General features: G+C 39.7%; 1 long non-coding RNA gene across 1 annotated transcript; it reads right to left on the bottom strand.

Moving 5' to 3' along the window:
* Nucleotides 1-2,619: 2,619 nt before the first annotated feature.
* Nucleotides 2,620-3,199, bottom strand: LOC135369994 (uncharacterized). The gene is made up of 2 exons (XR_010415175.1): nt 2,802-3,199; nt 2,620-2,748 (listed from the first exon to the last, which is right to left on the bottom strand). It is a non-coding gene; the product is annotated as an uncharacterized LOC135369994 (long non-coding RNA).
* Between the last annotated feature and the right edge of the window lie 6,185 nt (nt 3,200-9,384).

Raw genomic sequence — 9,384 nt, 5'->3', positions numbered from 1 at the left:
AGTGAGAACTAGTACTTTCGGCTATGGTGGTATTTTGCATTGATTTGCATATTTGACATCTGCGGCCTTCACATGGGTGACAACCCATTGGTGAATCATTTGGTTCGTTGATTTTAGAATAAACTAAGCTATCTAGCAGATTGCGTGCGCGCCTGTAGACGCGCGCAAACCTAGACTGTAATTCGTCCAACGTTATCTATCTCCTTCAATGTAACGCATGCCAAGCACAGTACGTGGGCCAGACAAAAACCGCATTCAGAATCAGATTTAACAATCACCGATCGGACGTGACGAAAAAACCGAATCTTCCAGTTTCACGCCATTTTAGCCAGCCAGGGCATTCAATTAACGATGTTTCAATTTTCCTTCTTCAAACAAACTTCAGTTCCGACCGGTGCCGACAACAGCGCGAATCTTACCTTATCTACAAATTCCAATCTATCATAAACGAGGACCCTGGTGTACTGTCAACAATAAGAAACTCATCTGCTTAGATAGTGTACTGCTGCTTGTTCCCCTTTTCTTTGCAGAACAACAGTCCACAGCCCTTGGATTCCATCCCACCACCCGCACGATGACCTCTCCACCGGACATGACTCAACCACTTCCTTGTACCTGACCTGCTGACGGGAGCCAGGTGGCGGGACCCCCGATTGTGACGTCATTGTAGCACTGTATAAAACTCCAAGTGTCATTTGTCATTCTTCAGTCCTGACGAAGGCGGAGCTTCCGCCGCAACGTTGACTTCCCCCGTAACTTTCCACCAGTAAATAAATAACTCCCCCTTTTTCTACTCCCTACATATTCGTTGTCTGCCTCATTTTTTGTTAGTACCTATTTAATTTCGCGGTCGCCCGAACCCCTTTCTTCCAGCATATATATATATATATACGAACCTTCCAGAACGTGACTCATCGACGAACGCCAGGTGGTGCGAATACACAAGATTACGTCAACAAGGTGAGTCCATAAAGGCCATGGACAGTCTTGTTGCCTCTTCTGTCCCGGAGAAGAAGGAGCTTCCCTCCGAAACGTCGACTCTTCCCCATTTAATAATGTTTTAATTATGTAAAATAAACCTTTATTTGTATTCTATTAACATCTCAAATCCGTCGCTGTGTCCCCTTCCCTTTCGCTCATATATATATATACGCTCATGGAACGATGCAGCAACACCAGAGGACACGTGTTTCGCCGTGCTTGCGGCTCGTCAGCTCTGGGTAGCTGCGCATCGTTCGGAATTGGCAAACCAGGGGTCACTCAGCGAGCGATCTACACCTGGGAGGGTGACTGAACAATGCCACAGTGCAAGCCAGTGAATTATAATGCAGGAAAGAAAAGCCATAAAATAACCATCTACTTGTTTATTTTATGCCACAAACACGGCGAAGCCATAGAAGCCATCTTAATCTGTAAGTTTGAATTTCAAATACGTCTAGAGTCATTTACTTATTTCTTTAATGGCTTTCCCCAAGAATAAAAGTTCAGAAGGCCACGAAGTAAATACATTGATACAAATATATATATTTAGCTTACCTTCGAGCGGCCTTATGCCATACAAGGAGAATGGGCCACTCATAACACACACGTGGAACGAAGACGAAAAAAATTGCTAACACTGGCGCTACATACGGTCAAGATGAAATAAATAAATAAAGACACAAACAAACAAGGCTTTGACCGCTCTTGAATTTTCCTCACTTAACTACTAACTCCCTTATCTTTCGGGATGCTCGCCTATTCCTGCCTGTTGTCCCGTTTCGTCCCCTTGTTCGTGAACCTCCCATTCATTTCAGTAACCGGTCTTGAGCCAAGATCACTTCATTCACATAATCCCCTACACACTATCACAAAGTGGCCATTCACTCCGGCCGTAGAAGCATGTACGGACCCTTCCTTCCCGCAATTCGCATCAACCTTTAACACATCATACTAGCCCTTTAAATACCATGCCAATGATGAGGACGGTGCCCAGAGGAAGAACAGTCTCTGTTCGAAATATCGGTGGTTCTCATCTTGACGCAACTCCCTTCATGCTTCCTTACCGGTTCGCTGGATTTCTAGCCGTCTAAGTTTACCAAATGTGAGATAAAATGCGAGATAAAACTTTCTGCTGTTCCAGCCTTTCCTCCAATGTGGATCACGCCACCGAGTGACAGTGAATTAGCATCCCTATTTAATAGCCTGTTCGTGTTGCACACGGTGATCGATATGCTCGCCTGGTTCGCACGGGATAGGCTAATATTCCAGTTCTTCGTCAGATGGTATTATCATTCGTGAGAGCAGATTTCTGAATTCTTTATATACAATTGTCAAAACCTACATATCCCTTGTTTTCCAAGTTCTTTGGCGTAGCTTATTTTTCTCTCGTACCGTTTTCAATAATGTACCTGACATCCATGGCGTACGAAACCTTTCGGTTCGTGTTATGAGAAATATAGCGAAACTAAAAGTGTACACCCCAAGAAATCGATCCAAGACTGGGACATAGGCATCACTTGGACCGTATCGGGAAAACACAAATTTCCAGTGAACCATAGAACCATCCGATATAGGTTGAAATTTGTCCATTTTGCATATCTTTGCAATGGACCTATCACCATTAGACATACAAGCACGTGCCTCTACCACGACACAAGATTTTATTAATGGAAGTTCAAAAAAAAATGAAATAAGCCAAGCAGTGTTGATCAATGTACCGTAATGAGCTGCAGTTCACTTCAAATGACAACAGGCTCTTCTGCATTTCTGGAATACATGCACGGTGGGTAAAGTGTTTTTCGTTTATCTTGTTCCTCTACCTTGCAGTGCTGCGTGCTGTAGATGCTCTAGTTGGCACGGCGGATTGCTGCGTTGCGGCCCGTGCTGAACGTGCTAGAGTAGTCGGTTGTGGAGGTGATCTGAAGGCAGTGAAATGACTAGTTCGTGACTCGTCTTGGTCTTGTTGAAGAGCCTTTCTTGCAAGACCGATGAATATTTTTTCCAATGTAGTGTCTGATACAAGGACGTTTTCAAGTGCAAACTGTTTACGCAACTCGCCAATGCGCTTGAACAACTCACTCCATGGCAGCATTTCTAGTAGGTGGTACTCGTACAGCCCCTGCGAGTTAATTAACGTTACATATTACATTGGCCTTAACCTTTACCGTAATTATGTTCCCAAGAAATTGATTGAGAAGTGCCTGCCCGATATACATCAATGACTACATAATTCCAGCTAATAAAAAGATGTTTGCTAACGCACGCGAAGCTGGTAAAACAAATGGTTGGAGATTCCTTTGGACCGATCAATGCGAGATCAAAGCTAGGTATGTCGTTGGCACCCCTTACATTCTTTCTTGGTCTTTCTCGCATTGACTCGAAAGTCAGAGTCAGATATTGCAAAGTGCTATGTGCAATACGTCCAATGTACACCTCTATGTCATTCGATATATCGCCCAATTGAGAAATATGGAGGCCTCTCTAATTCACCTCAATGCTAGGAGCTTCAGGAAACACTTTAGCGATAGTAGTTCTCTTTTGCATATCATGAATCAAAACTATTCTCTGACTGCAGTTAGCAAGACCTGGCTAAAAAGTAACCATACGACTGTATACCAATAAAAAAATTTCAGGTCTGAGTTCAAGTGTCGTCATTAATTAAGTACTACCAATACTTGGGGGGCGGGGGTTGGTTTGTTTATAGCTCCCCAGGTACAGTACTCCATTCGAGACAACATGATTTTAGATGGTTCCTTCTGTGAAAGTTTTTGGGTAGAGATAGACAAATCTTCGTTTTCTAGTCCCCTTAAAAACATCATTGTCGGATTGGTTTATCCTTCTTCAGCTAGATCCATTCCTGCGTTTATGCCAGCGTTTGAACGGCTGTTACACTATCTCGTGCATGAAAATAAGTCTGTACTTATTAACGGTGATTTCAATATTAATATCCTAGACGATAATTCTTCAGCTTGTATCATGTTTTCCAATTGTCTCACTAGCTGTGGCTATGTCTGTCCAGTTGTCTCACCAACAAGACTTACTGCTAATTCATCCACACTGCTGAACCATATATGGATAAAATATTGTAACTTTGCTGGTGCTCATGTTTTACAAAGTAATATTCCAGACCACTTTCCAGTACCCGCTACATTCACTACTCGTCCTAAGTTAGTGATAAACTCACCAAATCTAAGTGCTTTGACACTCTGAAATACATCGACACTATAAAAAGTATGGACTGAAGTGCTTTTCTTAATCCTGTATGTGCTGAGGAGGCATATGAAATTTTTGTGCAGTGTATTACTGCTGCTATAGGTGCTACTACTACAATAAGAGTTCCTAGGAATAAGTATATCACCCCCAGATCCCCATGGATTACTTATGAAATCTTGAAGTGTATCAAGAAAAAAAAGTGAGCTTGGTAAGAAACTGGAAACGCAACCATCCAATTCTTTAAAAAAAAGTATTCACTGTATTCCAAGTTCTTAGCGAAGACAGTGAAGCACGCCAAAAGGCGTTACTACCAACAGATAGTTCCGTCGTCCACAAGTATTAAAGTTAAATCGAACGCGATCAACAAATTCCTCAACAGAAATAAAGTAGTAGGAGGGGGTGTCCTATTAAATTGGTGTCCAAACTACGGCACCCCTGCCCCTGAGCCCTGCGCGTATTTTTCGCCGCGCCGCGCGTGTGTGGAGGGTTGTCCACGTGCTTATCGGCGGGGGGAGGGCTGCGTGCGCGCTTACCCTCTCACATTTTTCAGCCTGGGCCGACTTCTTTCGACATTTTTGAGCCTTAGCCGACTTGGTTCGCGTATTTTTTCCCGCACCCGGCGGGCGGCACTCGAGTGGAGGCGCTTACCGGTGGATGGCGCGTGGCCGGAGGGCTGCGTGCGCGTTTACCCTTCAGCCTGGGCCACCAACTTTCGTCATTTTTCAGCCTGGGCCGCCGACTTTCGTCATTTTTCAGCCTGAGTCGACTTGAATCGTAATTTTTCCAGCTACAACAGGTGTGCAGTAGGCTATTTACATGCAAAGGATAGCCATACACAAAAGTACAAGGGAAAATATATTTATTAAAGTCATTAGGAATTATGTTATGACTCTGCGTGAATGGGAAAAGCTTAGCCAAAAATCTGAAGTAGAAGGAACACAATACACGTAACAATACTTATTAAATGTATGATACAATAGCATTGAATAGGTATCACAAATCAAACACAATATTTTTATTAACAGTAATCACAAGTTTTCAATGAATCAGAAGTGATAACACATTTAAAATATTCTTAATCAATACGATTACAATGAAAATTACAAGTTGTATTATAAACAGTCTGAGATGTGAGAATCTGATAGGTGTCAGTAATGTCGACCACAATATCCTAAGTTTAATATTCCAACATGACACAAATTTAATTAATCAGTTTCTTATGAAGTGAATAGCGCAGACATAAGGCAATAATTCGAATCAACACGATCAACACATAGCATTAATATAGAACCAATCATCCAACATGTAGGGAAATAATAGCTACACCATATCAAAACGAGAAAACGATCACCACATTGAATCAAAGAAGATATTCTTAATCAATATGATTATAAACAAAATTATAAGTTGTGTTATAAAAAGTCTAATATTCCTATACGTGAGAACCATCAGTGCAATAGCGGGAAGTTCTGATAGTTGTATGTAATTAACAGTGAACAGCAGAGACCCTGGAAGACTATGGAACATGAACACAAGAGGAAATAAAATCTATACCACTACAAAGAAGATATTCCTAATCAAAACAACAGAGTAATCTATCATTCAGAAAATCAGAAGAAAAAATCAAACTCATCAGAAAATAGACATGTTAAAAATGAACTTCACCACATAGCACGCTCCTAGCCAACAAACAGAACAAAGAACGACACGAACACAAGAGGAAATAAAATCTATATCACTACAAAGAAGATATGCCTAATCAAAACAACAGAGTAATCTATCATTAAGAAAATCAGAAAAAAGAATCAAACTCATCAGAAAATATACATGTTAAAAATGAACTTCACCACATCGCACGCTCCTAGCCAACAAACAGAACAAAGAACGACACGAACACAAGAGGAAATAAAATCTATACCACTACAGGGAAGATATTCCTAATCAAAACACCAGAGTAATCTATCATTCAGAAAATCAGAAGAAAAAATCAAACTCACCAGAAAATAGACATGTTAAAAATGAACTTCACCACATAGCACGCTCCTAGCCAACAACCAGATCTAATGATATCTGCCCTGATTTGTTGAAGACAGATGCCGATAGATGTATGGAAGACCGCGGAACACGAACGACAATAGGAAATAAAATCTATACTACTACAAAGATCTTAATCAATATGATTACAATCAAATTACAAGTTGTATTATAAAAAGTCTAATATTCCTATACGTGAGAACCATCATTGCAATAGCGTGAATATCTGTCATAACATTTCGAGCGCAATAGAGAATCTCAGTTTCATATTCCAACATTACTTTGAACAGCATAGACGCAAGGAAATAACGAGAAACAACACAATCAACAGCTACAATTAATAGAGAGGCAAACCTGTGCACCATCCAACACGTAGAGAAATAATAGCTAATCAATCTATCAAAAGGCGAAATATTACAACGTTGAAGAACAGAGGAACACGCGGCGACACGTAAACAACAACAGAGGAAAATAATCCATCATTGAACCATCATAAAATCGACCAATATACAATTTTCATTCTAACAAACACTACGAACCTTGATGGAGGTATCCAAGACGTAGGAAATATGCACTGTTTTCACTCTTTTCCTCAAAGCCGGTAGACTTTATGTCTCTATCTATGCTTTATCACTCAAAGGGTTAGGGGCTATATTACTTCGTCCAGCAAACGGGGCGCTCTAGAGGTCAGATAAGAGAGTTCAAAGGCGATATATTTTATTGTGCAGCGCAAATAGATGTCGATATCACTCGCGGGGGTCACTATCTTTTCGCATCCTTTCCCTGAAACGGAAATATTTCGTCAAAGTGGTTGACAAGTCGAATAAGTTTGTAGAGATGCGATATTGTTATTGAACATGTAGAGAAAGTCCAAATTATTATTTGGTAGCCACGATGCTCAATCAAAAAAGAGAGATATGGTACAAACTACAGAACTGAAGGTGCAAGAATTTATATGCCGAATCTACAATACTTATAAAAATATCTGCACATCAACGTCGGAAGGGCCACTGGGATTGATGGCGGAGTTTTTGAGGTTTGCTAACGAAGAATTGAAATACACTAGACCAGATGTAATTGTAATCATTGGAATGGGCATTGCGTTCATCAAGAAAGCAGTCGGATCAAATTATGATATACAAGCGGTCTATATCGCACGATTCATTACGGATTTGTTGAAATTACACATATCTGAGATGGAAAGTACATAAAATCTTATCACATGATGAGTTCCACTACCACGGCAACGCAATTATTTTATTCTACCAGTCTCTGCAAAGATGTCGAATGAACAAAAGTTCAATATTGTCGTTCAAGGTCTGATGTATCATCATTTATTGAAAATCAACAAACATATCAATTGCGGTGGACCACCGGACGATTTTCGTCTAATACTCTCTTGTACGCCATTCAAGAATCTTCATAGAAAGGGAGGAAACATCAATAACAGACTGTGCAAGTTCATCGCGACAAAGTGCAAGTTGTCGAAGCAATACAAACACGGCGACATCATATCACCTGCGTTAATCAACGCTGGATTCAAGCGCCCAGTAATCAGAATAAACTAGTTGATGTCTTCGGAATTCATGAATCAAGACAACAAACGAAAACTTCAGAGTTTGGAATAGAATTGTAATTTATCGGAATAAACAAGCATATAACTGAAATAATAATTGTATTCTTTGTCATCATTGTAATGTATTCTACACATCGCAACGAAAACAGCTTATGATTAGATTCAAGATCGCTAAGGAAACGAATATTCCACAATTTGTGTAAGAATTCTCATATGGAATGAGACCTGACCACCAAATAAGTTTTACTCGACTACACTCTGTACAAGTTCAACACCAGAAGGATAGAATTGCCGGAGAAGGATCGGTCATTGAAATTTAGAGACATGATACATCAGTCTATAATTACAAAAAGGATCACTAATCTCATGTGAAAACTTACCATATTTCATAAATTAAATTCCACAGTGCATGTATCAACCAGTTGCACTAGTCCAGGCATAGTAAAAGAAGAAGAAAAGGCATCTTTGACAAGCAACCGATGGGAGTGCGGAATAAATAAATAAATATTTTCGCCAACACAGTTGTCCGTTTGTATGACTGGATAGGAAAAATGAGCCGTCCAAGATAGGGCAAAACGGGAAATAAGGCAAGATAACTGATTGCGGCGGGATAAGTCAAAGCGTTCGCGACAACTTTTACCATCGCATTGGGGTTCACTGCCTGGGAGATAATACGAAGCCTTCGCGAAAAGCGAATCTATGTTGGCTAGGAGCGTACGATGTGGTGAAGTTCATTTTTAACATGTATATTTTCTGATGAGTTTGATTTTTCCTTCTGATTTTCTGAATGATAGATTACTCTGTTGTTTTGGTTAGGAATATATTCTTTGTAGTGGTATAGATTTTATTTCCTCTTGTGTTCGTGTCGTTCTTTGTTCTGTTTGTTGGCTAGGAGCGTGCTATGTGGTGAAGTTCATTTTTAACATGTCTATTTTCTGATGAGTTTGATTCTTCTGATTTTCTGAATGATAGATTACTCTGTTGTTTCGATTAGGAATATCTCCTTTGTAGTGGTATAGATTTTATTTCCTCTTGTGTTCGTGTTCCATAGTCTTCCAGGGTCTCTGCTGTTCACAGTTAATTACATACAACTATCAGAACTTCCCGCTATTGCACTGATGGTTCTCACGTATAGGAATATTAGACTTTTGATAACACAACTTATAATTTTGTTTATAATCATACTGATTAAGAATATCTTCTTTGATTAAATGTGGTGATCGTTTTCTCGTTTTGATATGGTGTAGCTATTATTTCCCTACATGTTGGATGATTGGTTCTATATTAATGCTATGTGTTGATCGTGTTGATTCGAATTATTGCCTTATGTCTGCGCTATTCACTTCATAAGAAACTGATTAATTAAATTTGTGTCATGTTGGAATATTAAACTTAGCATATTGTGGTCGACATTACTTACACCTATCAGATTCTCACATCTCAGACTGTTTATAATACAACTTGTAATTTTCATTGTAATCGTATTGATTAAGAATATTTTAAATGTGTTATCACTTCTGATTCATTGAAAACTTGTGATTACTGTTAATAAAAATATTGTGTTTGATTTGTGACACCTA

Source organism: Ornithodoros turicata, chromosome 1, assembly GCF_037126465.1.
Source record: "Ornithodoros turicata isolate Travis chromosome 1, ASM3712646v1, whole genome shotgun sequence".
NCBI lineage: Eukaryota > Metazoa > Arthropoda > Arachnida > Ixodida > Argasidae > Ornithodoros > Ornithodoros turicata.
Note: the sequence above shows the minus strand (reverse complement) of the source record. Positions and strands in the feature narration are given on the sequence as shown.